A 19,178-nucleotide genomic window follows, 5' to 3' on the forward strand; every position below is an offset into this window, starting at 1 on the left:
AGGGATAAAGGGGCACAGCACAGATCATACGCACTGTTGGTACACAAGGACCCGCATCAGCATCTCGTATGACTTCTGTAATCCCCTCTTCCTTGAAGTGCCTCCTAGTATTCTGTGAAAGCCCTGCTCTGTACACGGTATATCTGTAAAACTGCATTAATAGAGGATTTCCAGTCAGGCTCGTGAGACTTTGGTCCACTAAAGTTCGGGTGAATAGCATCAAACTTCACATTGGTGTGCCAATGGGGACTTTGCCACGTGGACAGGTGAATCTGAGGGGGAGTGTTTGCTTTTATAAGGCTGGCACCAATCCTTTCGAGCACCTATTTGGAAATTCACTTGTCTGTGTGTTGCAGAGCCTTAACGGGTGGCTTTAAACAAAGTGACCCCCCCCCCCAAGGAGCACCGTTCTGTGGTCACCTTGGTGTTACGCTCTCCAGCTGCAGCTTTTTGAACCTCTGTATGTTCTGCACTTCGCAATTTGTTCTGATGACAGGCTTTCAGAACGTATGACCACAGATTACCTACATTTTATTTATATATGTGTGCATATATACATAATGCAAATATATGTTCTATGCATGGTAATATTCCTTGGGCTGGCCGCCTTCATTTTACACTGAACTGGCCTCTGTATATATTGCAAATAAGTTTAGCCTCTGTCTGCATTCCAACTACACAGTTTGACCTTTGTTTTGCTGCGCTCTTCAGCTCTTTTACTGCTTTTTCATTAGGGAATCATTTTCACTCACCCTGCACTTACACACTGCTCTGTGGAATAAACAGCTCTATTTCTCACTCTGAATGACTTTCAGTTTTATCTGTCTGTTAGAGATGCCGGGAAGTTTTTGGTCTGGAGAATTATGTCAGTGGTGCACTCAGCACTGCTCTGAATAAGGGAGCTGAACACAGTCGTGATTACACCCCCACGAGAGAGGTGAATTTCTAGTTGCTAAAGCAGCTAGTGGGGGACTGGAGCTCCCTTCTGCTCTGCAGGTGAATCCATCCCATGTAACATTCAGAGTGTGGGTTCAAGAAGACCAGAAAAAAATTGAACTCCAACAGCCCTTTAAAATTCCAGTTTCTCTAAAACTAGAATTTGCTTTCAATCTTACTCTTTAACCTAAAGGAGTTGAAACAATCCAAAAAAACACTTTGATTTTAGGATTACCTGAAATCTTATTTTCTTCATGTTAACAAGAGATATTTTTCTTGTTTCAGTTCAAAGCCAACCCACATTTCTGGTTCAGCCACAAAATCAAAAGCAACACATAATCGCGGCTCTAATCACTTATATCATTACTGCCCAGTTTGCTAACTATTCAAAAATAAAAAACCCATGACTGAGTTTTACACAACCGTGTAATGCTGTATCAAATGGCCTCAGCTGATCTCTAGTACCTTCTAAAGGAGGAATACCCTTTTCCCTCACGTGAGCATGCACAGCATCCAAACTTTCTGGGAGTCTGCAGTCCTCTCCGTTTCTCCCACTGGAGCCCACAGTAAATCTTTGTTACCAAGTTTGCCAGATGCAGAACTGTCACGGGATTTCAGCCTCTCCAGTTCCCTGGTGCAGCATTGCTCAGACCAGGAAGATGTGCAGTGCTGCAGCCAGCATCTCCTCTGCCAGGCTCTGTTCCATGCTGAAAAACTCGAGCGGCTCCATTTGCTCAGTTTATTTTTTCCTGGTCTAAGATGTGGCTTACTCCCAACTCCAGGCACTGAACGGTCAATCACTTTGATGCACGAGCATTTCCTGCCTCGTCACCTGATGCTATTCCCTCCTCTTTGTGCAGACAAAACTAAAAAGAAAGCCAGCAGCAAACGAAAAGCCTGCCTTGTTACAGTGCGTGGATGTTACAGTAGCTCAGATCCAACTATTGCAAGAGTTTCAATCATAAGATCAAGTCAGTTCAGTTACAGGTTTTCAGCATGGTCTGTTTTCTTTTTCCAACGAAACCAACTTGCATTTTTCCCTTTTTTTTTTTGTCATCAGAGGCAGGCAACCTTTGGTGTAAGAAGAGAAATCCAGCCCCTGATCCCCAAAGTCTCAGGAGACATGGATCACTGATCTTTGTGTCAGAGGGCCTAGGGGCTGCCAGAGATACAATTTCCCTCCTTGGGCTTCTTCACAAGTTCTTGAGACTCAGAGGTTTCCTTTTATTTTGTCTGGCAGAACACACTTGACAATGGCTTCTGGCAATACCAGTGAAACAAAAACCCTTTTGGTGGGTGAGCATACCAGCTGTATCCACCGATACAGTCAGCAGACAAAAGCATGGAGCCCTTAGTGGTGGGTGAGAACATAACACAAAGGCTTTACTACTGCCCTGAGCAGAGAGAAAAAAATTGATAGCAAAGTAAACCAGAGGAAGAGGCAGGCCTCAGACCTCAGCTATGGCCCTCTGAATTCAAACAAATCTGAGGAAAGACAAGGGTCTACTCTGATGTCAAGGAAATCTCTTTTGAAAGTCCTGAGGCACGAGGGAAAGACCACTGCCCTGCTGCACTCTGCAGCCTGCACACAGCCTCAGTGTTGTTTCAGGTCAAGAAAGCTGATTTTTTTTTTTGGCACAGTTAGCAACACAAGCCAGAAAATGACTCCCACTGCCAACTTCTCTTTCCACAGGCATCAAAACACCAGTGACTCCGTGGACTTGTTGACTGTTTAGCCAGAGGCCTGTCAGGGCTTCCTGGAACAGGGAGGACACGAAGGGGCTTTGCACCTTCAGTGGTTCTTGGTTAAGTCAGAAACACGCGTCAGAAGCTCACTGTGGTGGAGTTACACAATCAAATTAAATGCTGCACTAAGTAGCCAGTCTCCTTCTCCTTTCTGTGCCCCCTTCTCAAACACACAGTAGGAAACGCCAATCCAACCTGTCCCATAGATCCCCTGGTAATCCAGGCGTTCAGTTCTCCATTAAAAAGAAAGGCTTTTATTCACGCTGCTCCCTGGTATCTTCAGGGACAAGATGCTCAAGACCTCGAGCCAGAAGAAGAGCACAGCTTGGCTTTCAGAGGGCCAGCCCACTTTGTGCACTCTGGTCACCTCAGAAGGGGACATGGAGAGCATGGCTGTCAGAAGCAGTGTGCTTGGCACCTACGTGATGCTGGCCCCATACACAGCTTCTGCTGTCTGTGCTTGTAAAGGTGCCAGGGCTGGATACAGTTAAATGCCCCATGGCGAGGGAAAAGCCCCAGTGATTTTCGAGCCACAGCTGCTACACCATTTGTATGGTGTAGAAAAGCCTTACTGGGTAGAGAAGCACAGAAAGCTGGCAAAGGATTGCAAATTTTCCTTCATTGTCCCTTTTCTAAGCAGTGGCAGATGATTTTGCTGTGGAGTCTCAGGTGTCTCAGACAATAGCAGTGGAGCCGGTCACTGTTTTGGTGGTAAAGACGACGCTGGCTTTCTGGGGAGACACAGAGACAAGTCAAGCCAGTTCCAGAACGTCATTTTCCCTGCTGGCTCATCCTGCCCAAATCACAAGCTGGAAAAACTGGAAAGGTAAGTAGTCCAAATTAATGGGAGCATCAAGTGAACTGGTTTAGGTATTGGTTTAACTGGAAAAAGAAGCAGAATTCCAGCTCTGGGCACTGGCTTTGCAGACATTCCCTCAGTTTACCTTCTACCTGAGAAAGCCATGTGCTGGCCTGGATCATTGCTAGCCTTTCCTTCAGACACATCCCAGTCCCTTACAGCCTCTTGCTTGCATGCCATCCATGACCACAACTCCTATTAACAAGATAGCAACACTCATATCCTACCAGCTCATTCTTCCAACCCCATATAATTAGGAAGAAAAAAAAGCAACAAATAAATCAGAAACACCACAGAGCAGGAAGCTGTCTTTTTCCTCACACTGCTCGTTCTGCGTTATTGCTTCTACATCTTACCCATAGCACAGCGTTTGTCCACTGAACTGGTATTTTTCTTGTGGAGGTAGAAAAAGCAGCTTTTTTTTTTTTAAAGGAGTCCTACAACTGGTAGAAAATAACCAATTTATATGTAATGACTAAAAAAATCCCATTATATATTTATAGTTCACTTCCACTATAGAACAGATTTCTCCAGATGCTCAATTGCATTTTATCCTAAAGAGCAAACAAGGGCTCCTGCAGACTAGACCTTTCCAGCAGAGCTGCTGCAGATGGGCAGATCGTGGTGTCCTGCTAACTATCCCCAAGACCACAGCAGTACGGTGATTATACTTGCTAAATGCAATAAGTTAAACACCACAAAGGAAGGGAAAGCAGTGTCAATCTTGCACATCATTCCTCTTAAAACTCTTTACATAATGCAGGATGGACCAAAATTCAGGGGACAGAGAAGCTTGAGCGTAGTGGCTTTGTTACAGAGCTCTGTGAAAGAGCGAGTGCCCGATAGCCCTGTGACCGAGGCTGGCCATCCCCACACCTAACCCACAGGATCAGCCATCTCAGCAAGCAGCTGCTTCTGCGTGCATGTTAACAACCTGAGTGAGAGTAAACGAGTCACACCCCCTCGCACAGTTTAAAAATTATGACATGACATAACTGCAAGTCATTTCCATTAAAAGCAGAAAAAAAGTTAATGCCTGCCACACGCAGCTCCCTTGTCCACTGTTGACTTAATGACAGCTGCCGTGCCTCGGAAAGCTGTTCAATAATAAGGCTTTAGTTTCCCCTCCAGGACCAGAAATCAGGTACCATCACTTATCTGCATAAAAGGCACACAGAGGAAAATATCCCACAGCTATGTGGCTCATGCAGCAATCAAAGTCTTGGACACCCTCTGCACACAGAAAATTGTTCTTATTATGATATACTCCAGTTGGCCAGGATGCTAGAAATCTCCACTCGAGATTTCTGGCTTTTCCAATTAAGCTTATAGACAAAAAGTCTTTTTTCCTTTAATGACATTGCCATTTCTTGCAATGCTATGATGAGTCCTTATCTCACTGCAGTGCCCCATGATAACTCATTATTCACTGAACTTCACTTTTTGATGTATGAGGAACAGCAACATATACTTAAATAGCTCTATTTAAACTGGCCCTATAGTTAAAACAAATCATTCCAAGAGTGGCAGTGCATTATGGTTGGCCCTCCTCAAAAGCTTAGGATATAATATTCTTCAGTATTCACACAGCTTAATATCTTCAAACAGAAATTACTCAAGCTGATGTATCTCTCATTATTATTAAGTCAAAAGTTCTTCCAAACGGGGAGAGGATGATTGATAGTCAGAGATTAGCAGGGCCAACACAGCGAGGGATCAGACTCTTCATGGCCATAAGCAAGCCCCAAAGGGCTCTGTTCCTGCACAGCTGAGCGCGCTGGGAACACTGCAAAGCACCCTCAGAGCTCAGGCACCTCCCTCATCCAACACCCGCCGCGTGTGCTGCTGACGGGTGGCGGAGCGTTGCCCAGTCCTTCCAGGCCATGGTTGCAGTGCGAGCTCTCAAACTTTAAAGGAGGATAACAAAAGAAACCACCAAAAAAAAACAAACAACAAAACTAGCTTCCAACATCAGATGTTTATGGCATGCTGGTATCAGAGGAGAGGAGGAGCCAGAGTCACACACCCTAAATTGCATCCAAGGCCCTGTATCTTTTTTTTTTTCCCCTTCCAGCTGACTCCTGGCCTTCAAGCACAGAGCCTTAGGAGGAATTTAGGCCATGAGAATCTGCTCTTCAGCCTCTCAGCAAGTGGCAATACCCACAGCTGACTCAGGCCAAAACTCTGAGCACAACCCAGAAGAAAAAAAATATATATACCTGCTCAGTGTATACAAACACACAGCAAAACCAATTCTTCTGCCTTGGAGGTCCCCAGGCTTTGGGCCTGGGCTTGTCTCAGAGTCAAATCTACATACACAAGCATGCTGCAATCATACAGTGCATGTGAAGTGTGCAGCAGGAGCAGCCTTCACCTTCTGACTCTGCTCTGAGGATCTGGAAACCAGTTCTCAAAGAGACACAGTATTATACCCCCTCCATCCCTCTTACTGAAGTACTGCTTACCAAAGCCAAGCTACTGAAATGTTTCCAAGAGCCCAGAGAGTGTTATTTCCTTTCCATAGCTGTTGTGTATGAGGAAAGATAGTAAGCAGATAGCATCTCAGACACAGGTAAGAAAGGCAGCAGAATTAATGTATTCAAATCTTTTTCACACACAAGCACACACCCTGAAATAAGCCAGAAATGCTAATTGTGTTTATTACACCATAGTATAAACAGCAATCATGAAGCTAAAGAAAGTAACAAAGCATCTCTGCCTGAAGGATCTTCTGCAGGCTATAATGTATCGGGGAAAGATAAAAGCAGAAGCTGGGGCCATGGCAAGAGAAAAGCTCTCCGCGGACACCGGGTCTAAAAGAGCACAGCATGCAGGAGTGTTCCACTCTCGAGGGCAGAGTGGATTTCCAGGGCGCTGTTTCACACCCCAGCTCCAGAGTGTTCTCCCAAAAGCACTTTGGGAGGAAGCAGACTTTATCTGAGAGCTTCAGTCCCTGCTGAGTTGTCACAACAGCTCTGATGGAAACGGACACTGCAGTCCTCAGCACAGAGCACGAACTCCACCACAGAAAGCCTGCAGGTCCCAGCCACCATCTCCCTTCTCCCCCCCCACCTAAAATATGGTGGGGAACAGGCCAGTACCCCTCTGAGCTCAGTGTGTCACTGCCCAGAGTCAGGCAAGAGACACCAGGAACACCCACCCAAAGGAAGCGCCTCCGTCCACATGCTAAGATAGGAACCCACCTCACAAGAAGACAAAGTTCCTCACTTTGTATCCAAGGCAGTCGCAGCAGCAACCACAGGTCTGCACCCACCACGCAGCAGACCAGGACTTAGCTCCCTCAGGTGAGGCAGACCAGTGACTTCCTCCCTGCCATTCCCACCCCATCCCAAGGGGGATGAAGTTTCTGCAAGAGCAATGCCCTAAACCCCCACACCATCCCGTGCAAGATGCCTATCAGCTCCTGCAGCAGAATTCTGCCTGCCTCACAGAAAAGAATCAGATTCGTTATGCAGAAAGAAGGAGCAGATACCGGTTAAAAAGCAGAGCGGGGAAGGGAAGCAGGGGCTCCCCCTGTTCACACAGCTCCTGGGGAGGAACAGGCACCGGTCTCAGCTCTGAGAACAAGTGGTCCACACACCAGCCCATTAAATGCACCAGAGGCCCCAGGGGCAGGCAGCATATCCTGGACTCTCCTCTATCTCATCTCCAACCATCCTTCAAAAGAAGGAAGCAATGAATACGCATCCATTCCCATGGGCACGCATTTTGGTGCGTTGCAGGAGTGCCTCGAGGAGCTTCAGCAAGAAAACATCCAGCTTTTACGCGACGGTTTGAACTGCATCTTGAAGCTGGTCACTGCTGTAAGCTGCGGTCATTTCCAGTCAGGCTCAGCAAAAGCGAAAGATAACGAGCTTTGTTAGAGCAAAGGGCCGAGATTAAGGGGATCTTTTTTCTCCCGCTTGTTCTGACACCACGTTATACACCTATCTACAAAAAGGTGGGCAATAAAGTTATTTCTTGACACCGCAAGAACACTGGAAACTAAGTTAACTGAGTCAGGGCCTTGGTCTTCTTGCAAATCAAGTGGAAAACAGAACACGCACGTTGTGGTCAGTTTACATGAACAAAGTCTGTAACATCTTTTTCCCCATACAAGAACACTTCTTTAATCCAGATGCACTCCATACTACTAAACTTCACCTTGCCCTGCACCAAGCATAGAGGGTAGGAAGCAAAACAAGCTCTTATGCCACATTTGATGTTACACTGACCATGTTAGACGCTTTGCTGCTCACCTTCCTCACCTGGGGATGTTCCCCAAGTACCTCACTGCTCCCATCCACTCCGTGTCACACTAAAGAAAAACAATCCATTGCTTTTACTCCCACTTCCCAGCCCTTGTGCCGCTAAGGAGGCACCACAAACAACAGCAAGAGACATGCAACTGCTCTGTTACATGTCCCAGGGACTGGCTCTGCATGGCGGCGCCTGAAGAACAAGCACATTGCAAAAGCATTATGTTTCCAGTGGCAAGATGGATGGGAAGAGTGCCAGCCACTAGCTGTAACCCTTTTGTCATGCCAATTGCTGGCTGCTATGAGGATGTATGTTAGATACCTCCTTAGAAAAGAGCTCTGCATCTCATCCTTCCAGATGGAGGAGGAATGATTCATACGCACATAAGCGATGCTAGAATGACGACTGAAGAGAAAACATTTTCTTTTTGTTTTCTGTTTTGCATTACAGACATGTTCAGGGGCCTTAATGGACAACACCTCCAGCCCCGAGGAATGCAGGCACAAAACCCCAATGCTGCTTCTCTCTGGCTTGTCAAGCCTCACGTTGCACACACCTCACGCCTCAGTCCCTTTTCTCATTTTCCCAGCATTTCTCCGTGCAGAACACGACAGGATAACTCCGCTTACACGGCTGCCACGCTGCGCATCGACAAATACAGGGGAAAGCATCCAAGAGACGGATCAGGTGTCAGGAGTTCTGAACTGACCAGGGACTGACTGGTAATGCAGAAGCAAAGCAAAGGATCTCTTTTCTTTCCAGACACGCCAGGGACCAAATGCACACATTTTAGACCCGTGTGGCTGATAAACGCAGACTAGACTGAAAGCTCAGTGGTCAGAGCACTTGTTTGCATGGTGCCCCTTTCTTTCCTGGAGCCCCCTGCACGTACTCCGCTCCTCACTTCATCTGCACAACACCTTTACCACACACTCACGCTCCTCTCAAAGGTCCTCATGTGAATCTTGTTCTGTTTCTCAGCAGCAATCTGTAAATCCCCACCTATACACCTTCCTCTGGCCTGGCTCTGCTTTGTGAAGTCCTTGGAGCAGAGATTATCCATCAGCATCTGGAAAGTACCTGGAATATCCTGAGTCCTGCTGCAAGTAAATAAACAGCAAGGCATAAGCACACACTACATTAAGCCGAGCACATAGCAGTCATCTCTGACAACATAAGTGAGGGTGGTAGTTGCTTCCAACAGACAGAGGTAGAAAATCTACGCTTCAGGGGTACATCCATAAACCAGGAAAAAAAAAATCAGATTCGGCCTCCCTGCCTCCACTTCCCTCCTTCCCCTCTCACATTATCCATTTCTGAAATCCATGCCCCCTTTTTATTATAAATTATTCTAATCAGTTTTGTGGCATGGCAGAAATCCAGCACAACCATCAAAAATACGCACGCACTCGCAGAGCGTATAGCCGCCTTCATTTCACAGGGGCCTTTGATGACAGACTGGTGCAGAGGCTGGGAGGATCTGGCAACCTTTCTGAACAGCTCTCCTGTGGCAGTGACCCTTTCCTAAAGATACACTACTTCACCTACACTACTTCTTTGTAAAAGAAGAATTGTTCCCTAATCTCTCATTAAAGCCAGGAAAAAAAAAGTGTTCAAACAGGATTTTTTTTCCTCTGCTGTTGCAGCTTGAAGAAGTTTGACTTGGGGATGACAAGGGGCTAGAGAGAACATGTGTAGTCCAGTGCAGACCTTGCCCCTTTTCCTGAATGGGGACATGCAAAATAGACTGAGCAATTGCTCCAGGACCTTTAGAAGTGGAGTACAAGTGGGGAAGAAAAGAGAAAAAGGAAATGAAACAAAATGAAGAAAACAGATAAGTGTTCTTAACTTTTTTTGTGTAATGAACACAGGCTACTTTTGTAGCCCCTGAAAGAAGCCCTACACACTTTGCTCATTCATGCTGCAACAGCTCTAGAAGGAAATGGGGACTGTGGCTTTCCCATAAAACAAACGGGGAGGTCTGAACCCTAAACTGGGGCTGGAGAAGGTAAACAAAACCAGAAAAAAAGCAGCAAGTAATTTAAACTCAGACTGCTACCATCTTGTTAAATAATATGTTAAGAGCTCATCTGCAAGTCTGTCTCAGCCAATGAGGGACATAACTCAAGAGGATACACTAATATGCACTAGCACGCAATTAGTCACTGCTCTAAGCGCTTTAGCTTTGGATTTCTTGGATTATAAGATTTCAAATGCTGTTGTTTTATAAGAGTGATATGATAGCTGTCTAAGCACCACGATCAAATTATACTAGCAGGACATTTGGGCAATGGATCGTCATAGCAAAGGAAATGAATTATCACAGCTTTTATTCTGAACAAGGGAAGACTCGTTCTGAACGTGGCAGGGGGAGAGAAGACGACTATACCCACAGAGATGTTTTCTCCTTTTTAACTTTCCAAGGTAGGAAAGCCATAAAAATCTGCAAGTCTGAAAAGACAGGGACTGCCTTTCCCTAGAATTCATACTGAAATATCTGAAAACAGGTAATGAATTCAAAATATTCAAAAATTAAAGTTTAGACAGCCTCCTAGTTTTGGCTAAAAGCTGGAAGGACGCTTTATTACTGGGTATCTTCCCATCGCACGTCTGGCTGCTACCTCTTCCATCGTGTCTCTTGATATCAGACAACAACCACTATCACCATCAGGCCTAGAGGCTTCAGCCCTGATTAGAAACTTTACTGCCAAGGATGTTCCCTCTCACAGGAAAGAGGGCCTTCCAAAACCTTCAAGTCAGCAGGTTCGGCAGAAGATTGGTGCAATCCTTTAAAAAGATTTAAGAGTTTAAAGGTTCTTTTGAAAAGGCTTCACCTTTCACCTTTACACCATCACAAAAAACCTACCCCACTTTATAACCTAGTTCTCACATTGCATCACAAACCAAATATTACCTTTAACTTCACAAGTCTTGTTTGTTTGTTTGTTCTAGGAGTACTTTGCTACCTCCAACACATACATATTTTTTGGTGCGTGATACTCAAGAGGCCATGATTCTGACCTCAATTCCTTTGGCAAGAGCCAAGTATTCCAGTGTGAGGTGAGAGAAAACCCACCGATGCTTAATAACATCCCTGACGTGCAGTCTGAGAGGTCTGTAGTATCCATAACGTATTAAAGATGAGAAGAGACTACAGCAGAGAAGACTGCCAACTAAATATAAGCAGAATGACCAAAAGATAAATAAAACTGAGCTCCACGAAGCATAGAAGCAAAAAACCTGCTTTGGTACAGCACAGGACACATGGCTGCAGTTGATGACACCTGGGTATTATTCCTGGCTCTGGTCCTGATTCCTTCTGGCCGACTGCACCAACTCGTGTCACACCTTCAGCAGGCTCTCCCTTCGCATTTTCCTCTCTGGCCACAGGTCAGCAGTGGCGAATCTTTTCCTTGCCAAGGGCAGAGGACACGAAACATTACTGGTGTCCCACACTTCAACACGCACCTTAATGCTGCATGACAGTGGTGCAACAACTCTCCACACCAAAAATCAAGAAGCGTGGGATGCAAAAAATAAGAGCCAGTCCCCCAGATTTCACATTCCCACCATAAGCTTTTTAAAGAAGGAACTGTTGCTATTTATTTGTAATCTGCACGGAGCAGTGTTATTCAGAGCTGCTAATGTTGTTCTATAAGCAAACAGCAGTACCGTGCAAAAAGAATGACAACTGGGAAAAAATGGCTAGAAAGAAGCAGAGAGAATCAAAAACAATGGAAAAGTAATTTGACAGGACACGGAAGGAAAGCACTTGAAGATATTTTAAAAAAATGAAACCAGAAGAGATAACCAAAAGTGAAAAAGCCATCAACACGAATATCTGACTTTAAATCAACAAAAAACACCGCGTGCATTTTTTATGAGAATGTTGAATTTGGATAACCAAGCAACCCATGTTTTATTTTTCCCCTCAGAGCAAATATATGAATATAGAAATTTAAATTTTAAAGAGGATGAATTGGAGTTCTCAACACACTTGTTCTCAGAACTAATGCTTTAACTGCATTAGCAACAGCTTATGAAAAGACAAAGTGACTACAATTCCTTCTCTATCTAGAAGCTACTTTTGGAGTCATTGTTACTACTGCAGTTTTGCAGTTATAAAAAAGCAGTATCCTTGGTATTTCTTGGGATCCCTATTTTGCATGGTAGGAGCTAAGAAGGTATGATTCAGGTTCTCCCAAGATCCATCCCCATTTTTTCATTTCTGTGTTCTTAAGCTGTCCTTAAGCGGGCACCCATAGCGATGTCAAGGGCAGGAAGTACTGCAGATCACAACCCAGGCAAACATTTTAGGGAAGCAGGAATTTACTTGCACACTGTGCTAGTCCAGCACCCTCAGCCCTCCTGTGACTTCACCTGCTCATAGTCATCAGGAAGCGGAGTGCCATTTCTAAACCGTACCTGAGCACCACAAGCCCCATGCTGGCCCTCACTGGCTCCATTTGGTTAGAGATTATCAGAAACAGTAAAGCACAGGGAGACTATAAACATAATTTTGCCAGTTTGTCAGTAAAAAAAAAGGTTTGGGCTGGCAAAGAGATAAGGGGGAGGCTGTCTATTTTATCTGTATGGCCGGACCCGCAAGTTTGCATTCGCTGGAACCACACCCCCATCAGAATTCCCTCTGAAATGTCAATACGGAGCATAGTATTAATTTTTCAAGTTGCTGACCTTTACTGTTGCTTGCCTCATAAATCTGGCATTTTGAACTGTTTCTGTTCATACGAGAACATGCTTTGCACGCCTCAAAATGCCTCAGCTCTGTACATATGCTACTCACATGCCACAAAACAGATTCTCACTGTTGTGTTCCCGAAGAAGCTGCTGAGTTGGACCTTCTTAGGTCCACGAAGCCCACGGTTACCATCAGTCATGCTATCCACCACTGCGGCAGCCAGCTTTCCCAGGTTCCCCCAAAGCCCACAGTGCATCTTACTACAAATAAACCATTTCAGACTATTTTAAAGGTCACAGCATACAGATATTTTTTAATAAAATAATTTGATTATGAACTTAGATTTAATTCTCATCAGGAAGGAAAAAAACAAGCCATAAAGCCCTTGGACTAGGGCTGCTCCTCCATTTACTGTTCCTCCCAATTAAAGTGTTTTATATAGATCACCAGAACTTAATGCATCATACATGTTACCCAGTGCTTGACATAAGGCTGTCGATCTGTCATTTCTCTCTCTGTAAGTGCTTAGTGTGATGAATGATCTGGTTACTTGTCTTTCTAGAATAAAAGCAGGAGAAGCTTTGAGACAAAGAAATAAAGGCCAATGCATATTACAGATCTTACAGTGATTAATATCAGCCCTCCTGACTCACATCTCTGAAAACAGTTAAGGTCACTATTTCTCTTATTTTCACCGTGGATTACAGCGTATCTCACCAGAACCCTCCCAACACCTGAGTTAACTTACAGCAGAAACAGAAACGCAAGGAACACATAGCATTTCAGCTACAACAGTGTCACACCAGCACGTCATAAGAAAAATAAGTGACCTTCACTATTGCTTCTGCCGACAGACACACTTGAAGGCACTTGCAGGCCAGGATGTTACTGTGATTTCTACAAGACAATCTAATAAATCAAGATTTAAAGAAGTTATATATATATATATATATATATATAATCTGCTACTTATTGTCTGAACTGAAAAACCTGCCTTTCCAAATCAGCTAATGGTTTGGCAAGCCTACACGAAAGGCAGGCAAACAAACAGCATCTTTTCCTTTTAGCTTGGAATCTGCAATAAGAAAAAGAAATCAGCATTTTATTGATTTCCATAATGCCATCTCTACAGCTTAACAAACTCACTCAGCTGCTAATGCTAATTCACTGATACTATGGAGCCTTCCCATATAATTATAAACCCTCCACTTTGCTGAGCCCCAGGGCACTGTTTCTAACTTTCCAGAGGACCACTGCACCAAAAGTAGAAAAAAAAACCACCCTCTTTCATTACCCAAAGCAAACTGCAAACCAAATTTTGCTTATTCAAATGGGAAATTAGAGAGACTTAATTTTTAAGACAGGGAATAATCTGCCAGTCTGCATATATTTTCAGACTTGATATCGTGACGACAAGTTCTCATTTAAACTCTTCTCCCCACCCCTCATTCTTTTTTCTTCCTGAGAGCAGACAACAATACAACATATAAATATTGGAACAATTATGATTTCTAGGGAGAGATTTTACAGTTCTTCTCAGCTCAGAAGTGTTTCAAAGGGGTGATTCAGAATCAGACAAAGACTCTTGTGAATGTCACTATAATTAACATAGAAAAAATTATTTTTAAAACATTACCATTGCTACAGGGAATATTTTATTAGTGGATATAATTCAAAGTTGTTTTTTTTTTTTAAAAAAACAGGTTTTTCTTTACAAAAAACTCAAACACTTTCTAAATTAGAAGAAACAAGGGAAGATATCTACTCCAAGCCTAAAATCCACAAGGTCCTAAATAATTAACGAAGTAAACTCTGCCATTTTTCTCCATTTCTTGTACAAATTCAGCAGCCCATAACCAAGCAGACAGCTCCAGGATACTTCAGTGAGAGTTTTGCTTAATTAGGGACTGCAGAATTTGGCCCAATTAATCCAGTACTATCTCTGTGGAAAGAATGTCGTGGGACTCTGCGGTGTAAACACCCTCCCCAAATGGCAGTACCTAGGTCCCCTTTCTTGCTCCCCCTGGTTAGCCTGCCTTGATATTTCAGACCCAACTGTAATGTATTCGCCACCTCTCTCAGGATTCAGTGTGACGTTTTAGATAAAGCAGCTTAATATTGCCATCATTTCCCATGTGCACATTAATTTGGAACCAGCTGATCAATTTCCTCCGAGAACGGTGAAATGTGTGGATTTTTGTTTAACAAACAAACAAGTTGACAGTATCAATACGGAGTTGAAGAGCCTCTAAAAACAATCTAGTTTGCATAATTAATGTTAATTACAATAACATCTCAATCAGTGACACAAAAGCTTAGCAATGAACACAGTCACACAAGGAAATGAAAACATGAAACAAACACGAAAGAATTGTGTCTTGTTCTGAAAGAGTATCAACAGATCTTTCAAGAGATATTTATAAATAAGAGCGTAAAGGCAGAAGAGAGCCCTGGCTTGTTAGAACTATTTTCTTTACAGGCGGGTTAGCACAGCACTTTCTTCTGAGATTGTAACAAGGCAGTGGATCTGAGCTGTGGACACTCCAGATAATACTATCTCCACTATCTCTCTACAACATCACATACAAGCCACCACCAACTGCTTTAAAGAAAAACAACTGAGGGCCTGATCCTGCCACCAATGATTTCAAGAGCAAACATTTAAACAACAGAACATGAATTTGGGTTGTTTTTTTTTTGGGAGACAAAAAAACACCACAGCTTGACCACTGTATGTAGGTATGGATTCCCTCAGGCACAGAGGAATTTCAGGACAAGATAACGACTTCTGCAACAATCTTTTTTCTACTTTCCATAGCAACAAGGGAAAGCTAAACACGCAGAAAACGTTAAACTTGCTTGTTTTACCAGCAGCACAGAGGTCTCCAATGGTTATTTTTGGTATGGTCACTTGAGCGAGCAGCTTTACCTAAAGTCCTCTGAAATTTTCTTCCCAACCCAAGAAAGAGTCAGCTAATGCATTCTCATTTCAGGGGGAGAAAAAAAAAAAAAGCTGTAAAGCCAGCTGCTGTTCTCATTCAGCCAGGCTGGTGCCATGGTGCACACGCAGTCACACAAGCATCATCACAGGGAGGACCCGTGCAGTAAAGTACCACTCCTGTGAGTAAGGGTGGCAGAACTGGGTCTGGTGAGAGAGGAAGTCAGAGCTCATCATGTCACCGCTCTGGAGGCTCTCTAAAAACACGCGTTTCTTCATTACTTTTCACATTCATGCAAATCCACTCCATTGAAGTTAATGGAGTCACACTGGTGTTAAACTAGTACCAGAGGAGAGGCAGGCCTGCTTCACACTGACTGAAGAGACCGCAGCTCAAGGACCCCACGGTAAAGGGGAAAGCGGCAGATATTTAGGAAGGTTTAGGATATACTGGGCAAGTTACTCCCACGGATACTGCTAAGGGCTGATTTTGTATTTGGGATTCTTACCACCTCAGGGTGGATTTTTGTTTGTTTTCTCCCCTCCCCTCTTTATAGGTACAAGCCAAGATTTGTTAAAGACTTCATTTCCTCTAGAAATTTACTGACCTGTCACTTAAGCACCTACTGACTGAAGCCATACTTTACTTCACCTTACAAGAGTGTTTGCCTTAAAAAAAACAAAACTTCACACGGAAGACCCTCAGAAAGATGCCGGCCTTTCCTTTTAACAGAAGTTCAGTACACGTCTCCTTAATTTTCATGTGCCTGAGAAAGACAATTTGGGAGCGCTGTGAGATCCGGTAAGCCTTCAAGTCAGCAATCAGTTTCCGTATGATATGAGTTACAAAATACAAGCAGCTAACATTAACAGCTAAGCCCGACAGAGTGCTAAAGCTTCGGAAGCTCTGCATGTGGAAAGAGTGCTCTATTTGCTGGGGTTTTCCATGTATCTGTTTTATTTTAGCTACCCTGACTGCACGCCACACAAGAACGTACGCCACATTCACATTTCTAAAAATACCTCAAGAAAAATCAATGGCAGTGAAATAGAGACATGACAACTCCACTCTGAGCTCCCCCAGCCTCAGCCCCAGCCGCCAGCAGGACTTTCCCCCTGCTCACGACCACGACACGAAGCTACCACACGCTTATTTCCCTACACCCAAACACCTGGGCAGAAGATTGGGGCTACCTGAGGGAAAAAAAGGAGCGTTTGGGGTCACTTCTCCCTGCCCCCAGGGAAGGGCACAGGCAGCGGGGCCGGGGCAGAGCCTCCCCCCGACCCCCAACAACTTTCAGCCGCTCCTCTCACCTCAGCGCTCCCCTCACGGAGACCAAACGCGTCGCGGGCAGCACGGCGCGATTTTCACCCTTTTATTTTCTTATTCTTTTAGTTTCGCGACCGAACCAGCCCAAAGCAGCCCCTCACACCCCCCGAAAAAAAAAAAAACACAAAACTTCCACACAGCCCTCGCTGCGCACCCCAAAACACCTCCAGGCTCCGGGGGGGAGGGCTCCCCCTGAGGCTCCCCCTGACCCCCTCGACCCCTTCCCGGCCCCGAGCCGAGCCGCCGAGCCCGGCACTCACCCGCTCCGGGGGGCTCCGCGGCGAGGACCGTTGGGGACCGTTGAGGACCGGGGTGCGCTGAGGGGAAAAGGGCGGCACAACGGGGCGGGGGGCGCCCGCACGGCACGGGGAGGGCGAGGAGGTTTAAGAGAGGTGTGCGTTTGGGGGAGAAATGAGGGGTTTTTTTTTATAAAAAAACGGGGTTAAAAGGAGCGAGGAGCTGGCAGCCGGGCGCTGAGGGAGCGCTGCTCTATCCCATGCCGCTGCGGGGGCTCGGCAGGCGGCGGGCGAGCTGCGGGGGGACTGGGGGCCGCGGGGGGGGATGTGACAGGGTGACAGGCGCGGCCCGCCGGCCGGGTACCGGAGCGGGGGGAGGAGGAGGAGGCGGCGGCAGCCCAGGCAGCGCCGCCCGCCCGCCCGCACACGGCATTTAACGGCGCTGCCGGGCCGCGCCGTGACTCACACACGGGAGTTAGTCACAGGGCGGGCCCGCCGGGCACCGCCCCGCCCCGCCCCCGCCGCCCCCGCTGCCCTATGGGAAGCGGGTGTTCGGTGGATTGACGCGGCGACCGGCCAATGGGAAGCGAGGCTCGCCCCCCTCTCCCTCCAGCGCCGCTCGGCCCAATGAGTCTTCTGAGGACACTGCGCGAAGTGCCGGGGAGGGCCGGGGGGACCCCCCGCGGGGCGGGCGCTGCGGCTTGGCCTGCCGCCTCCTCCAATCAGCATCGCGGGGCGGCTTGATGGACGGCGCGGCGCGGACCAATCGGGAGGGCTCGCCGGGAGAGCTGGTCACGCAGGGCGGGGGCGGGAGCGTGACTGGAGGCGGCGGGCGGGCGGGCTCCGGGCGGGGTCACCTCAGCCGGCGGCGTGCGGGCGGGCGCCGGGCGGGCGGGAATTACCTCAGCGAGGCGGGGCTGGGATGAGGGGGGAGCCGGGGCTTTTGGGGTCCGAAAGGTGTCTCGGATCCACGTCCCGCTGCTTATACCCCCTTTTTTATTTATATTTTTTTGTCAGGTTTTGAGAGAACAAAGCGGGTTCCGGCGTTCCGTCCAAATTTGAAGGGAAAAAAAAAATGCTAAAAGTGATCGCCTTGACAGGCTGCGCTGCGAAAGAGCAGTTCCTGCTGCGCTGCTGGGAGGAGCCGGCAGATAAGAGCGGTATCAGCCCTGTGAGAGAAAAGCGCAATGCTGCCTTCGCGAATGATTAATATTGGAGGAATTTATTTTGGGCAGAGCGAGGAAGTAGTGCCTGCTAGGAGTTCCCAACAAGCGCTGGAGCCCTACCAGGCGTTCAGTCTCGGTGAAGGAAACGAGATACTCAAATTGCCTTTCCCCCCTTCACACAAACTCTCAAACTCTTTTATTATTTTTTTTTCCAGTAAAACAGCTGATCACATCATTGCGTTACCTCACATAAGTCTATCAGAATCAGGGACTACGCCGGCGTTTTCCCTGGCTGCAAAAATACACGCTTTGTTTTCTTTGCTTTCAAAACTTACTCCCTGGACAGACTGCTATATTTACAATCTTTTTTTCTTATTTTAGCCTCCACGCTAATTGAAGAGCTGAAAAAAACTGTAACCTGCCATAATTTGTTCTTGTTTTCCACTTTAGAAATAGTAGGTTATTCCTGGTCGCTTTTATTGAGGGCTGGGAAGCCGGAGGGAAGATTTCACAGTCCCCCAGCTGAAGCAGCAATGTTGAATCCCACAAAAAGGAAAAAACACAATGCAGGGTTGTCTCAGCATCTATGGCATAATCCTGCTAGCTGTCTTCAAGAAATCTGGGATGGATGACGCTCAAGATTCTCTAGTATGAAACAGAAAGAAAACTAAGACCAGTAAGGTGGGGTCTTACACTTTCCTGAGCATTTAACGATGGCACACAGCTCAGCAAAGCTTAAGAAATTAGCTATTACTATGGGTATATTTTAATTTTACCCACAGATGCTATGAAACACGTCTGGCTTCGTGCATCTCAGTTTTCTCCCGACACCATCTTCATCATGCTGGTGGTCCAAGGATTTCTTACATGCAGAATTGCTTGGGCTGTAGCACTGCTCAGCTCATCAGCTGTATGAAGCCATAAATCTTTGAATTCTGTTTGAGATAAAATTAGGACAGGAATGTTGTTTAATAACTACCCCAACTTCTCCATTTCATCAGTCTGCTT

The 19,178-nt window shown here is 46.0% G+C and overlaps 1 protein-coding gene across 1 annotated transcript in view; it reads right to left on the reverse strand.

Moving 5' to 3' along the window:
• Nucleotides 1-17,312, reverse strand: part of SERTAD2 (SERTA domain containing 2) — an 81,138-nt gene extending 63,826 nt beyond the window's left edge. The window contains exon 1 of the mRNA XM_048060752.2: nucleotides 17,029-17,312. The gene's annotated coding sequence lies outside the window, so the exon portion shown is untranslated. The remainder of the gene's footprint in view (nucleotides 1-17,028) is intronic.
• Nucleotides 17,313-19,178: the final 1,866 nt, after the last annotated feature.

Source organism: Anser cygnoides, chromosome 3 (genome assembly GCF_040182565.1).
Source record: "Anser cygnoides isolate HZ-2024a breed goose chromosome 3, Taihu_goose_T2T_genome, whole genome shotgun sequence".
In the NCBI taxonomy this organism is placed as follows: domain Eukaryota; kingdom Metazoa; phylum Chordata; class Aves; order Anseriformes; family Anatidae; genus Anser; species Anser cygnoides.